Here is an 18,827-nt window from a genome sequence, read left to right as displayed (position 1 = left end):
TGGTTAGCGCACTGTGTGTGTGTGTGGGGAGTGGTGGTGCAGTGGTTAGCGCACTGTGTGTGTGTGTGGGGAGTGGTGGTGCAGTGGTTAGCGCACTGTGTGTGTGTGAGGAGTGGTGGTGCAGTGGTTAGCGCACTGTGTGTGTGTGAGGAGTGGTGGTGCAGTAGTTAGCGCACTGTGTGTGTGTGTGGGGAGTGGTGGTGCAGTGGTTAGCGCACTGTGTGTGTGGGGAGCGGTGGTGCAGTGGTTAGCGCATTGTGTGTGTGGGGAGTGGTGGTGCAGTGGTTAGCGCACTGTGTGTGTGAGTGGGGAGTGGTGGTGCAGTGGTTAGCGCACTGTGTGTGTGTGAGTGGGGAGTGGTGGTGCAGTGGCTAGCGCACTGTGTGTGTGGGGAGTGGTGGTGCAGTGGTTAGCGCACTGTGTGGGGAGTGGTAGTGCACGACACACACACTACACACACGTTGACACAGACACTACACTCACTACACACACTACACACACACTACACACACACTCACACTACACACACACGACACACACACTACACACACGTTGACACAGACACTACACACACTACACACACTACACACACACTGCACACACACTCACACTACACACACACTACACACACACTACACTCACACTACACACACACTACACACACGTTGACAGACACCACACACACTACACACACTCACACTACACACACACTACACACACTACACACGTTGACACACACACTACACACACACGTTGACAAAGACACCACACACACTCACACTACACACACACACTACACACACACACGTTGACACAGACACCACACACACTACACACACACTACACACACAGTACACACACTACACACACTTACACGTTGACACACACACCACACACACTACACACACTACACACACACCACACACACACTACACACACGTTGACACAGACACCACACACACTACACACACTACACACACACTACACACACACTACACACACACTACACACACTACACACACACACTACACACACACTACACACACACTACACACACACTTACACGTTGACACAGACACCACACACACTACACACACGTTGACACAGACACCACACACACTACACACACTACACACACACTACACAGTACACACACTACACACACTACACACACACACTACACACACACTACACAGTACACACTACACACACACACTACGCACACACTACACACAGGTTGACACAGACACCACACACACTACACTACACACACACTACACAAACTACACACACACTACACACACACGTTGACACAGACACCACACACACTACACACTACACACACACTCACACTACACACACACTACACACACTTACACGTTGACACACACACACTACACACACTACACACACACACTCACACTACACACACACTACACACACTACACACACACTTACACGTTGACACAGACACCACACACACTACACACACTACACACACACACTACACACACTACACACACTACACACACACACTACACACACTACACACACACTCACACTACACACACGTTGACACAGACACCACACACACCTCCACTTTAAATAGCCACCTCACCATCCCCCTTGAGGCTCAATTTCCTGTCCTGTGGTGCCCTGAATCCCCTTTCACAGTCACCACACAGAGACCCACAGACTCACCACACAGAGACCCACAGACTCACCACACAGAGACCCACAGACTCACCACACAGAGACTCACAGACTCATCACAGAGACCCACAGACTCACCACACAGAGACCCATAGACTCATCACACAGAGACCCACAGTCTCACCACACAGAGACCCATAGACTCATCACACAGAGACCCACAGACTCACCACACAGAGACCCACAGACTCACCACACAGAGACCCACAGACTCATCACACAGAGACCCACAGACTCACCACATAGAGACCCACAGACTCACCACACAGAGACCTGTAGACTCACCACACAGAGACCCACAGACTCACCACACAGAGACCCATAGACTCACCACACAGAGACCCATAGACTCACCACACAGAGACCCACAGACTCACCACACAGAGACCCACAGACTCACCACACAGAGACCCATAGACTCACCACACAGAGACCCACAGACTCACCACACAGAGACCCACAGACTCACCACACAGACCCACAGACTCACCACACAGAGACCCACAGACTCACCACACAGAGACCTGTAGACTCACCACACAGAGACCCACAGACTCACTACATAGAGACCCACAAACTCATCACACAGAGACCCACAGACTCACCACACAGAGACCCACAGACTCACCACACATAGACCCATAGACTCACCACACAGAGACCCATAGACTCACCACACAGAGACCCACAGACTCACCACACAGAGACCCACAGACTCACCACACAGAGACCCACAGACTCATCACAGAGACCCCAGGACTCATCACACAGAGACCCACAGACTCACCACACAGAGACCCATAGACTCATCACACAGAGACCCATAGACTCACCACACAGAGACCCAAAGACTCATCACACAGAGACCCACAGACTCACCACACAGAGACCCATAGACTAACCACACAGAGACCCACAGACTCACCACACAGAGACCCATAGACTCATCACACAGAGACCCACAGTCTCACCACACAGAGACCCACAAACTCACCACACAGAGACCCACAGACTCACCACACAGAGACCCACAGACTCACCACACAGAGACCCACAGACTCACCACACAGAGACCCACAGACTCACCACACAGAGACTCACAGACTCATCACAGAGACCCACAGACTCACCATACAGAGACCCACAGACTCACCACACAGAGACCCACAGACTCATCACACAGAGACCCATAGACTCATCACACAGAGACCCACAGTCTCACCACACAGAGACCCACAAACTCACCACACAGAGACCCACAGACTCACCACACAGAGCCCCACAGACTCACCACACAGAGACCCACAGACTCACCACACAGAGACCTGTAGACTCACCACACAGAGACCCACAGACTCATCACAGAGACCCATAGACTCACCACACAGAGACCCATAGACTCGCCACACAGAGACCCACAGACTCACCACACAGAGACCCACAGACTCATCACAGAGACCCACAGACTCACACACAGAGACCCATAGACTCACCACACAGAGACTCATAGACTCACACACAGAGACCCATAGACTCACCACACAGAGACCCATAGACTCACCACACAGAGACCCATAGACTCATCACACAGAGACCCACAAACTCACCACACAGAGACCCACAGACTCACCACACAGAGACCCATAGACTCACCACACAGAGACCCACAGACTCACCACACAGAGACCCACAGACTCACCACACAGAGACCCACAGACTCACCACACAGAGACCCATAGACTCACCACACATAGACCCACAGACTCATCACAGAGAGACCCACAGACTCATCACACAGAGACCCATAGACTCATCACACAGAGACCCACAGTCTCACCACACAGAGACCCACAAACTCACCACACAGAGACCCACAGACTCACCACACAGAGCCCCACAGACTCACCACACAGAGACCCACAGACTCACCACACAGAGACCTGTAGACTCACCACACAGAGACCCACAGACTCACCACACAGAGACCCATAGACTCACCACACAAAGACCCATAGACTCACCACACAGAGACCCACAGACTCACCACACAGAGACCCACAGACTCACCACACAGAGACCCATAGACTCACCACACAGAGACCCACAGACTCATCACAGAGACCCACAGACTCACACACAGAGACCCATAGACTCACCACACAGAGACCCATAGACTCATCACAGAGAGACCCACAGACTCATCACAGAGACCCACAGACTCATCACACAGAGACCCACAGACTCATCACACAGAGACCCATAGACTCATTACACAGAGACCCACAGACTCACCACACAGAGACTCATAGACTCACCACACAGAGACCCACAGACTCACCACACAGAGACCCATAGACTCACCACACAGAGACCCACAGACTCACCACACAGAGACCCACAGACTCACCACACAGAGACCCACAGACTCGCCACACAGAGACCCACAGACTCACCACACAGAGACCCACAGACTCACCACACAGATACCCACAGACTCACCACACAGAGACCCACAGACTCACCACACAGAGACCCACAGACTCACCACACAGAGACCCACAGACTGACCACACAGAGACCCACTGACTGACTACATAGAGACCCATAGACTCACCACACAGAGACCCACAGACTCACCACACAGAGACCCACAAACTCACCACACAGAAACCCACAGACTCACCACACAGAGCCCCACAGACTCACCACACAGAGACCCACAGACTCACCACACAGAGACCTGTAGACTCACCACACAGAGACCCACAGACTCACCACACAGAGACCCATAGACTCACCACACAGAGACCCATAGACTCACCACACAGAGACCCACAGACTCACCACACAGAGACCCACAGACTCACCACACAGAGACCCATAGACTCACCACACAGAGACCCACAGACTCATCACAGAGACCCACAGACTCACACACAGAGACCCATAGACTCACCACACAGAGACCCACAGACTCATCACAGAGACCCACAGACTCACACACAGAGACCCATAGACTCACCACACAGAGACCCATAGACTCACACACAGAGACCCATAGACTCACCACACAGAGACCCATAGACTCATCACACAGAGACCCACAGACTCATCACAGAGACCCACAAACTCACCACACAGAGACCCACAGACTCACCACACAGAGACCCATAGACTCACCACACAGAGACCCACAGACTCACCACACAGAGACCCACAGACTCACCACACAGAGACCCACAGACTCACCACACAGAGACCCATAGACTCACCACACATAGACCCACAGACTCATCACAGAGAGACCCACAGACTCATCACACAGAGACCCATAGACTCATCACACAGAGACCCACAGTCTCACCACACAGAGACCCACAAACTCACCACACAGAGACCCACAGACTCACCACACAGAGCCCCACAGACTCACCACACAGAGACCCACAGACTCACCACACAGAGACCTGTAGACTCACCACACAGAGACCCACAGACTCACCACACAGAGACCCATAGACTCACCACACAGAGACCCATAGACTCACCACACAGAGACCCACAGACTCACCACACAGAGACCCACAGACTCACCACACAGAGACCCATAGACTCACCACACAGAGACCCACAGACTCATCACAGAGACCCACAGACTCACACACAGAGACCCATAGACTCACCACACAGAGACCCATAGACTCATCACACAGAGACCCACAGACTCATCACAGAGACCCACAGACTCATCACACAGAGACCCACAGACTCATCACACAGAGACCCACAGACTCATCACACAGAGACCCATAGACTCATTACACAGAGACCCACAGACTCACCACACAGAGACTCATAGACTCACCACACAGAGACCCACAGACTCACCACACAGAGACCCATAGACTCACCACACAGAGACCCACAGACTCACCACACAGAGACCCACAGACTCACCACACAGAGACCCACAGACTCGCCACACAGAGACCCACAGACTCACCACACAGAGACCCACAGACTCACCACACAGATACCCACAGACTCACCACACAGAGACCCACAGACTCACCACACAGAGACCCACAGACTCACCACACAGAGACCCACAGACTGACCACACAGAGACCCACTGACTGACTACATAGAGACCCATAGACTCACCACACAGAGACCCACAGACTCACCACACAGAGACCCACAAACTCACCACACAGAGACCCACAGACTCACCACACAGAGCCCCACAGACTCACCACACAGAGACCCACAGACTCACCACACAGAGACCTGTAGACTCACCACACAGAGACCCACAGACTCACCACACAGAGACCCATAGACTCACCACACAGAGACCCATAGACTCACCACACAGAGACCCACAGACTCACCACACAGAGACCCACAGACTCACCACACAGAGACCCATAGACTCACCACACAGAGACCCACAGACTCATCACAGAGACCCACAGACTCACACACAGAGACCCATGGACTCACCACACAGAGACCCATAGACTCATCACACAGAGACCCACAGACTCATCACAGAGACCCACAGACTCATCACACAGAGACCCACAGACTCATCACACAGAGACCCACAGACTCATCACACAGAGACCCATAGACTCATTACACAGAGACCCACAGACTCACCACACAGAGACCCACAGACTCACCACACAGAGACCCACAGACTCGCCACACAGAGACCCACAGACTCACCACACAGAGACCCACAGACTCACCACACAGATACCCACAGACTCACCACACAGAGACCCACAGACTCACCACACAGAGACCCACAGACTCACCACACAGAGACCCACAAACTCACCACACAGAGACCCACAGACTCACCACACAGAGCCCCACAGACTCACCACACAGAGACCCACAGACTCACCACACAGAGACCTGTAGACTCACCACACAGAGACCCACAGACTCACCACACAGAGACCCATAGACTCACCACACAGAGACCCATAGACTCACCACACAGAGACCCACAGACTCACCACACAGAGACCCACAGACTCACCACACAGAGACCCATAGACTCACCACACAGAGACCCACAGACTCATCACAGAGACCCACAGACTCACACACAGAGACCCATAGACTCACCACACAGAGACCCACAGACTCATCACAGAGACCCACAGACTCACACACAGAGACCCATAGACTCACCACACAGAGACCCATAGACTCACACACAGAGACCCATAGACTCACCACACAGAGACCCATAGACTCATCACACAGAGACCCACAGACTCATCACAGAGACCCACAAACTCACCACACAGAGACCCACAGACTCACCACACAGAGACCCATAGACTCACCACACAGAGACCCACAGACTCACCACACAGAGACCCACAGACTCACCACACAGAGACCCACAGACTCACCACACAGAGACCCATAGACTCACCACACATAGACCCACAGACTCATCACAGAGAGACCCACAGACTCATCACACAGAGACCCATAGACTCATCACACAGAGACCCACAGTCTCACCACACAGAGACCCACAAACTCACCACACAGAGACCCACAGACTCACCACACAGAGCCCCACAGACTCACCACACAGAGACCCACAGACTCACCACACAGAGACCTGTAGACTCACCACACAGAGACCCACAGACTCACCACACAGAGACCCATAGACTCACCACACAGAGACCCATAGACTCACCACACAGAGACCCACAGACTCACCACACAGAGACCCACAGACTCACCACACAGAGACCCATAGACTCACCACACAGAGACCCACAGACTCATCACAGAGACCCACAGACTCACACACAGAGACCCATAGACTCACCACACAGAGACCCATAGACTCATCACACAGAGACCCACAGACTCATCACAGAGACCCACAGACTCATCACACAGAGACCCACAGACTCATCACACAGAGACCCACAGACTCATCACACAGAGACCCATAGACTCATTACACAGAGACCCACAGACTCACCACACAGAGACTCATAGACTCACCACACAGAGACCCACAGACTCACCACACAGAGACCCATAGACTCACCACACAGAGACCCACAGACTCACCACACAGAGACCCACAGACTCACCACACAGAGACCCACAGACTCGCCACACAGAGACCCACAGACTCACCACACAGAGACCCACAGACTCACCACACAGATACCCACAGACTCACCACACAGAGACCCACAGACTCACCACACAGAGACCCACAGACTCACCACACAGAGACCCACAGACTGACCACACAGAGACCCACTGACTGACTACATAGAGACCCATAGACTCACCACACAGAGACCCACAGACTCACCACACAGAGACCCACAAACTCACCACACAGAGACCCACAGACTCACCACACAGAGCCCCACAGACTCACCACACAGAGACCCACAGACTCACCACACAGAGACCTGTAGACTCACCACACAGAGACCCACAGACTCACCACACAGAGACCCATAGACTCACCACACAGAGACCCATAGACTCACCACACAGAGACCCACAGACTCACCACACAGAGACCCACAGACTCACCACACAGAGACCCATAGACTCACCACACAGAGACCCACAGACTCATCACAGAGACCCACAGACTCACACACAGAGACCCATGGACTCACCACACAGAGACCCATAGACTCATCACACAGAGACCCACAGACTCATCACAGAGACCCACAGACTCATCACACAGAGACCCACAGACTCATCACACAGAGACCCACAGACTCATCACACAGAGACCCATAGACTCATTACACAGAGACCCACAGACTCACCACACAGAGACCCACAGACTCACCACACAGAGACCCACAGACTCGCCACACAGAGACCCACAGACTCACCACACAGAGACCCACAGACTCACCACACAGATACCCACAGACTCACCACACAGAGACCCACAGACTCACCACACAGAGACCCACAGACTCACCACACAGAGACCCACAGACTGACCACACAGAGACCCACTGACTGACTACATAGAGACCCATAGACTCACCACACAGAGACCCACAGACTCACCACACAGAGACCCACAAACTCACCACACAGAGACCCACAGACTCACCACACAGAGCCCCACAGACTCACCACACAGAGACCCACAGACTCACCACACAGAGACCTGTAGACTCACCACACAGAGACCCACAGACTCACCACACAGAGACCCATAGACTCACCACACAGAGACCCATAGACTCACCACACAGAGACCCACAGACTCACCACACAGAGACCCACAGACTCACCACACAGAGACCCATAGACTCACCACACAGAGACCCACAGACTCATCACAGAGACCCACAGACTCACACACAGAGACCCATAGACTCACCACACAGAGACCCACAGACTCATCACAGAGACCCACAGACTCACACACAGAGACCCATAGACTCACCACACAGAGACCCATAGACTCACACACAGAGACCCATAGACTCACCACACAGAGACCCATAGACTCATCACACAGAGACCCACAGACTCATCACAGAGACCCACAAACTCACCACACAGAGACCCACAGACTCACCACACAGAGACCCATAGACTCACCACACAGAGACCCACAGACTCACCACACAGAGACCCACAGACTCACCACACAGAGACCCACAGACTCACCACACAGAGACCCATAGACTCACCACACATAGACCCACAGACTCATCACAGAGAGACCCACAGACTCATCACACAGAGACCCATAGACTCATCACACAGAGACCCACAGTCTCACCACACAGAGACCCACAAACTCACCACACAGAGACCCACAGACTCACCACACAGAGCCCCACAGACTCACCACACAGAGACCCACAGACTCACCACACAGAGACCTGTAGACTCACCACACAGAGACCCACAGACTCACCACACAGAGACCCATAGACTCACCACACAGAGACCCATAGACTCACCACACAGAGACCCACAGACTCACCACACAGAGACCCACAGACTCACCACACAGAGACCCATAGACTCACCACACAGAGACCCACAGACTCATCACAGAGACCCACAGACTCACACACAGAGACCCATAGACTCACCACACAGAGACCCATAGACTCATCACACAGAGACCCACAGACTCATCACAGAGACCCACAGACTCATCACACAGAGACCCACAGACTCATCACACAGAGACCCACAGACTCATCACACAGAGACCCATAGACTCATTACACAGAGACCCACAGACTCACCACACAGAGACCCATAGACTCACCACACAGAGACCCATAGACTCACCACACAGAGACCCACAGACTCACCACACAGAGACCCACAGACTCACCACACAGAGACCCATAGACTCACCACACAGAGACCCACAGACTCATCACAGAGACCCACAGACTCACACACAGAGACCCATAGACTCACCACACAGAGACCCATAGACTCATCACAGAGAGACCCACAGACTCATCACAGAGACCCACAGACTCATCACACAGAGACCCACAGACTCATCACACAGAGACCCATAGACTCATTACACAGAGACCCACAGACTCACCACACAGAGACTCATAGACTCACCACACAGAGACCCATAGACTCACCACACAGAGACCCACAGACTCACCACACAGAGACCCACAGACTCACCACACAGAGACCCATAGACTCACCACACAGAGACCCACAGACTCATCACAGAGACCCACAGACTCACACACAGAGACCCATAGACTCACCACACAGAGACCCATAGACTCATCACACAGAGACCCACAGACTCATCACAGAGACCCACAGACTCATCACACAGAGACCCACAGACTCATCACACAGAGACCCACAGACTCATCACACAGAGACCCATAGACTCATTACACAGAGACCCACAGACTCACCACACAGAGACCCATAGACTCACCACACAGAGACCCATAGACTCACCACACAGAGACCCACAGACTCACCACACAGAGACCCACAGACTCACCACACAGAGACCCATAGACTCACCACACAGAGACCCACAGACTCATCACAGAGACCCACAGACTCACACACAGAGACCCATAGACTCACCACACAGAGACCCATAGACTCATCACAGAGAGACCCACAGACTCATCACAGAGACCCACAGACTCATCACACAGAGACCCACAGACTCATCACACAGAGACCCATAGACTCATTACACAGAGACCCACAGACTCACCACACAGAGACTCATAAACTCACCACACAGAGACCCACAGACTCACCACACAGAGACCCATAGACTCACCACACAGAGACCCATAGACTCATCACACAGAGACCCACAGACTCATCACAGAGACCCACAAACTCACCACACAGAGACCCACAGACTCACCACACAGAGACCCATAGACTCACCACACAGAGACCCACAGACTCACCACACAGAGACCCACAGACTCACCACACAGAGACCCACAGACTCACCACACAGAGACCCATAGACTCACCACACATAGACCCACAGACTCATCACAGAGAGACCCACAGACTCATCACACAGAGACCCATAGACTCATCACACAGAGACCCACAGTCTCACCACACAGAGACCCACAAACTCACCACACAGAGACCCACAGACTCACCACACAGAGCCCCACAGACTCACCACACAGAGACCCACAGACTCACCACACAGAGACCTGTAGACTCACCACACAGAGACCCACAGACTCACCACACAGAGACCCATAGACTCACCACACAGAGACCCATAGACTCACCACACAGAGACCCACAGACTCACCACACAGAGACCCACAGACTCACCACACAGAGACCCATAGACTCACCACACAGAGACCCACAGACTCATCACAGAGACCCACAGACTCACACACAGAGACCCATAGACTCACCACACAGAGACCCATAGACTCATCACACAGAGACCCACAGACTCATCACAGAGACCCACAGACTCATCACAAAGAGACCCACAGACTCATCACACAGAGACCCACAGACTCATCACACAGAGACCCATAGACTCATTACACAGAGACCCACAGACTCACCACACAGAGACCCATAGACTCACCACACAGAGACCCATAGACTCACCACACAGAGACCCACAGACTCACCACACAGAGACCCACAGACTCACCACACAGAGACCCATAGACTCACCACACAGAGACCCACAGACTCATCACAGAGACCCACAGACTCACACACAGAGACCCATAGACTCACCACACAGAGACCCATAGACTCATCACAGAGAGACCCACAGACTCATCACAGAGACCCACAGACTCATCACACAGAGACCCACAGACTCATCACACAGAGACCCATAGACTCATTACACAGAGACCCACAGACTCACCACACAGAGACTCATAGACTCACCACACAGAGACCCACAGACTCACCACACAGAGACCCATAGACTCACCACACAGAGACCCACAGACTCACCACACAGAGACCCACAGACTCACCACACAGAGACCCACAGACTCGCCACACAGAGACCCACAGACTCACCACACAGAGACCCACAGACTCACCACACAGATACCCACAGACTCACCACACAGAGACCCACAGACTCACCACACAGAGACCCACAGACTCACCACACAGAGACCCACAGACTGACCACACAGAGACCCACTGACTGACTACATAGAGACCCATAGACTCACCACACAGAGACCCACAGACTCACCACACAGAGACCCACAAACTCACCACACAGAGACCCACAGACTCACCACACAGAGCCCCACAGACTCACCACACAGAGACCCACAGACTCACCACACAGAGACCTGTAGACTCACCACACAGAGACCCACAGACTCACCACACAGAGACCCATAGACTCACCACACAGAGACCCATAGACTCACCACACAGAGACCCACAGACTCACCACACAGAGACCCACAGACTCACCACACAGAGACCCATAGACTCACCACACAGAGACCCACAGACTCATCACAGAGACCCACAGACTCACACACAGAGACCCATAGACTCACCACACAGAGACCCACAGACTCATCACAGAGACCCACAGACTCACACACAGAGACCCATAGACTCACCACACAGAGACCCATAGACTCACACACAGAGACCCATAGACTCACCACACAGAGACCCATAGACTCATCACACAGAGACCCACAGACTCATCACAGAGACCCACAAACTCACCACACAGAGACCCACAGACTCACCACACAGAGACCCATAGACTCACCACACAGAGACCCACAGACTCACCACACAGAGACCCACAGACTCACCACACAGAGACCCACAGACTCACCACACAGAGACCCATAGACTCACCACACATAGACCCACAGACTCATCACAGAGAGACCCACAGACTCATCACACAGAGACCCATAGACTCATCACACAGAGACCCACAGTCTCACCACACAGAGACCCACAAACTCACCACACAGAGACCCACAGACTCACCACACAGAGCCCCACAGACTCACCACACAGAGACCCACAGACTCACCACACAGAGACCTGTAGACTCACCACACAGAGACCCACAGACTCACCACACAGAGACCCATAGACTCACCACACAGAGACCCATAGACTCACCACACAGAGACCCACAGACTCACCACACAGAGACCCACAGACTCACCACACAGAGACCCATAGACTCACCACACAGAGACCCACAGACTCATCACAGAGACCCACAGACTCACACACAGAGACCCATAGACTCACCACACAGAGACCCATAGACTCATCACACAGAGACCCACAGACTCATCACAGAGACCCACAGACTCATCACACAGAGACCCACAGACTCATCACACAGAGACCCACAGACTCATCACACAGAGACCCATAGACTCATTACACAGAGACCCACAGACTCACCACACAGAGACTCATAGACTCACCACACAGAGACCCACAGACTCACCACACAGAGACCCATAGACTCACCACACAGAGACCCACAGACTCACCACACAGAGACCCACAGACTCACCACACAGAGACCCACAGACTCGCCACACAGAGACCCACAGACTCACCACACAGAGACCCACAGACTCACCACACAGATACCCACAGACTCACCACACAGAGACCCACAGACTCACCACACAGAGACCCACAGACTCACCACACAGAGACCCACAGACTGACCACACAGAGACCCACTGACTGACTACATAGAGACCCATAGACTCACCACACAGAGACCCACAGACTCACCACACAGAGACCCACAAACTCACCACACAGAGACCCACAGACTCACCACACAGAGCCCCACAGACTCACCACACAGAGACCCACAGACTCACCACACAGAGACCTGTAGACTCACCACACAGAGACCCACAGACTCACCACACAGAGACCCATAGACTCACCACACAGAGTCCCATAGACTCACCACCCAGAGACCCACAGACTCACCACACAGAGACCCACAGACTCACCACACAGAGACCCATAGACTCACCACACAGAGACCCACAGACTCATCACAGAGACCCACAGACTCACACACAGAGACCCATGGACTCACCACACAGAGACCCATAGACTCATCACACAGAGACCCACAGACTCATCACAGAGACCCACAGACTCATCACACAGAGACCCACAGACTCATCACACAGAGACCCACAGACTCATCACACAGAGACCCATAGACTCATTACACAGAGACCCACAGACTCACCACACAGAGACCCACAGACTCACCACACAGAGACCCACAGACTCGCCACACAGAGACCCACAGACTCACCACACAGAGACCCACAGACTCACCACACAGATACCCACAGACTCACCACACAGAGACCCACAGACTCACCACACAGAGACCCACAGACTCACCACACAGAGACCCACAGACTGACCACACAGAGACCCACTGACTGACTACATAGAGACCCATAGACTCACCACACAGAGACCCACAGACTCACCACACAGAGACCCACAAACTCACCACACAGAGACCCACAGACTCACCACACAGAGCCCCACAGACTCACCACACAGAGACCCACAGACTCACCACACAGAGACCTGTAGACTCACCACACAGAGACCCACAGACTCACCACACAGAGACCCATAGACTCACCACACAGAGACCCATAGACTCACCACACAGAGACCCACAGACTCACCACACAGAGACCCACAGACTCACCACACAGAGACCCATAGACTCACCACACAGAGACCCACAGACTCATCACAGAGACCCACAGACTCACACACAGAGACCCATAGACTCACCACACAGAGACCCACAGACTCATCACAGAGACCCACAGACTCACACACAGAGACCCATAGACTCACCACACAGAGACCCATAGACTCACACACAGAGACCCATAGACTCACCACACAGAGACCCATAGACTCATCACACAGAGACCCACAGACTCATCACAGAGACCCACAAACTCACCACACAGAGACCCACAGACTCACCACACAGAGACCCATAGACTCACCACACAGAGACCCACAGACTCACCACACAGAGACCCACAGACTCACCACACAGAGACCCACAGACTCACCACACAGAGACCCATAGACTCACCACACATAGACCCACAGACTCATCACAGAGAGACCCACAGACTCATCACACAGAGACCCATAGACTCATCACACAGAGACCCACAGTCTCACCACACAGAGACCCACAAACTCACCACACAGAGACCCACAGACTCACCACACAGAGCCCCACAGACTCACCACACAGAGACCCACAGACTCACCACACAGAGACCTGTAGACTCACCACACAGAGACCCACAGACTCACCACACAGAGACCCATAGACTCACCACACAGAGACCCACAGACTCATCACAGAGACCCACAGACTCACACACAGAGACCCATAGACTCACCACACAGAGACCCATAGACTCATCACAGAGAGACCCACAGACTCATCACAGAGACCCACAGACTCATCACACAGAGACCCACAGACTCATCACACAGAGACCCATAGACTCATTACACAGAGACCCACAGACTCACCACACAGAGACTCATAGACTCACCACACAGAGACCCATAGACTCACCACACAGAGACCCACAGACTCACCACACAGAGACCCACAGACTCACCACACAGAGACCCATAGACTCACCACACAGAGACCCACAGACTCATCACAGAGACCCACAGACTCACACACAGAGACCCATAGACTCACCACACAGAGACCCATAGACTCATCACACAGAGACCCACAGACTCATCACAGAGACCCACAGACTCATCACACAGAGACCCACAGACTCATCACACAGAGACCCACAGACTCATCACACAGAGACCCATAGACTCATTACACAGAGACCCACAGACTCACCACACAGAGACCCATAGACTCACCACACAGAGACCCATAGACTCACCACACAGAGACCCACAGACTCACCACACAGAGACCCACAGACTCACCACACAGAGACCCATAGACTCACCACACAGAGACCCACAGACTCATCACAGAGACCCACAGACTCACACACAGAGACCCATAGACTCACCACACAGAGACCCATAGACTCATCACAGAGAGACCCACAGACTCATCACAGAGACCCACAGACTCATCACACAGAGACCCACAGACTCATCACACAGAGACCCATAGACTCATTACACAGAGACCCACAGACTCACCACACAGAGACTCATAAACTCACCACACAGAGACCCACAGACTCACCACACAGAGACCCATAGACTCACCACACAGAGACCCATAGACTCATCACACAGAGACCCACAGACTCATCACAGAGACCCACAAACTCACCACACAGAGACCCACAGACTCACCACACAGAGACCCATAGACTCACCACACAGAGACCCACAGACTCACCACACAGAGACCCACAGACTCACCACACAGAGACCCACAGACTCACCACACAGAGACCCATAGACTCACCACACATAGACCCACAGACTCATCACAGAGAGACCCACAGACTCATCACACAGAGACCCATAGACTCATCACACAGAGACCCACAGTCTCACCACACAGAGACCCACAAACTCACCACACAGAGACCCACAGACTCACCACACAGAGCCCCACAGACTCACCACACAGAGACCCACAGACTCACCACACAGAGACCTGTAGACTCACCACACAGAGACCCACAGACTCACCACACAGAGACCCATAGACTCACCACACAGAGACCCATAGACTCACCACACAGAGACCCACAGACTCACCACACAGAGACCCACAGACTCACCACACAGAGACCCATAGACTCACCACACAGAGACCCACAGACTCATCACAGAGACCCACAGACTCACACACAGAGACCCATAGACTCACCACACAGAGACCCATAGACTCATCACACAGAGACCCACAGACTCATCACAGAGACCCACAGACTCATCACAAAGAGACCCACAGACTCATCACACAGAGACCCACAGACTCATCACACAGAGACCCATAGACTCATTACACAGAGACCCACAGACTCACCACACAGAGACCCATAGACTCACCACACAGAGACCCATAGACTCACCACACAGAGACCCACAGACTCACCACACAGAGACCCACAGACTCACCACACAGAGACCCATAGACTCACCACACAGAGACCCACAGACTCATCACAGAGACCCACAGACTCACACACAGAGACCCATAGACTCACCACACAGAGACCCATAGACTCATCACAGAGAGACCCACAGACTCATCACAGAGACCCACAGACTCATCACACAGAGACCCACAGACTCATCACACAGAGACCCATAGACTCATTACACAGAGACCCACAGACTCACCACACAGAGACTCATAGACTCACCACACAGAGACCCACAGACTCACCACACAGAGACCCATAGACTCACCACACAGAGACCCACAGACTCACCACACAGAGACCCACAGACTCACCACACAGAGACCCACAGACTCGCCACACAGAGACCCACAGACTCACCACACAGAGACCCACAGACTCACCACACAGATACCCACAGACTCACCACACAGAGACCCACAGACTCACCACACAGAGACCCACAGACTCACCACACAGAGACCCACAGACTGACCACACAGAGACCCACTGACTGACTACATAGAGACCCATAGACTCACCACACAGAGACCCACAGACTCACCACACAGAGACCCACAAACTCACCACACAGAGACCCACAGACTCACCACACAGAGCCCCACAGACTCACCACACAGAGACCCACAGACTCACCACACAGAGACCTGTAGACTCACCACACAGAGACCCACAGACTCACCACACAGAGACCCATAGACTCACCACACAGAGACCCATAGACTCACCACACAGAGACCCACAGACTCACCACACAGAGACCCACAGACTCACCACACAGAGACCCATAGACTCACCACACAGAGACCCACAGACTCATCACAGAGACCCACAGACTCACACACAGAGACCCATAGACTCACCACACAGAGACCCACAGACTCATCACAGAGACCCACAGACTCACACACAGAGACCCATAGACTCACCACACAGAGACCCATAGACTCACACACAGAGACCCATAGACTCACCACACAGAGACCCATAGACTCATCACACAGAGACCCACAGACTCATCACAGAGACCCACAAACTCACCACACAGAGACCCACAGACTCACCACACAGAGACCCATAGACTCACCACACAGAGACCCACAGACTCACCACACAGAGACCCACAGACTCACCACACAGAGACCCACAGACTCACCACACAGAGACCCATAGACTCACCACACATAGACCCACAGACTCATCACAGAGAGACCCACAGACTCATCACACAGAGACCCATAGACTCATCACACAGAGACCCACAGTCTCACCACACAGAGACCCACAAACTCACCACACAGAGACCCACAGACTCACCACACAGAGCCCCAC

The sequence above is a fragment of the Petromyzon marinus genome, chromosome 75, assembly GCF_048934315.1.
Source record: "Petromyzon marinus isolate PM22_M1 ecotype Great Lakes invasive population chromosome 75, UKy_Petmar_22M1.pri1.0, whole genome shotgun sequence".
NCBI lineage: Eukaryota > Metazoa > Chordata > Hyperoartia > Petromyzontiformes > Petromyzontidae > Petromyzon > Petromyzon marinus.
This window is presented reverse-complemented; position numbering follows the sequence as displayed.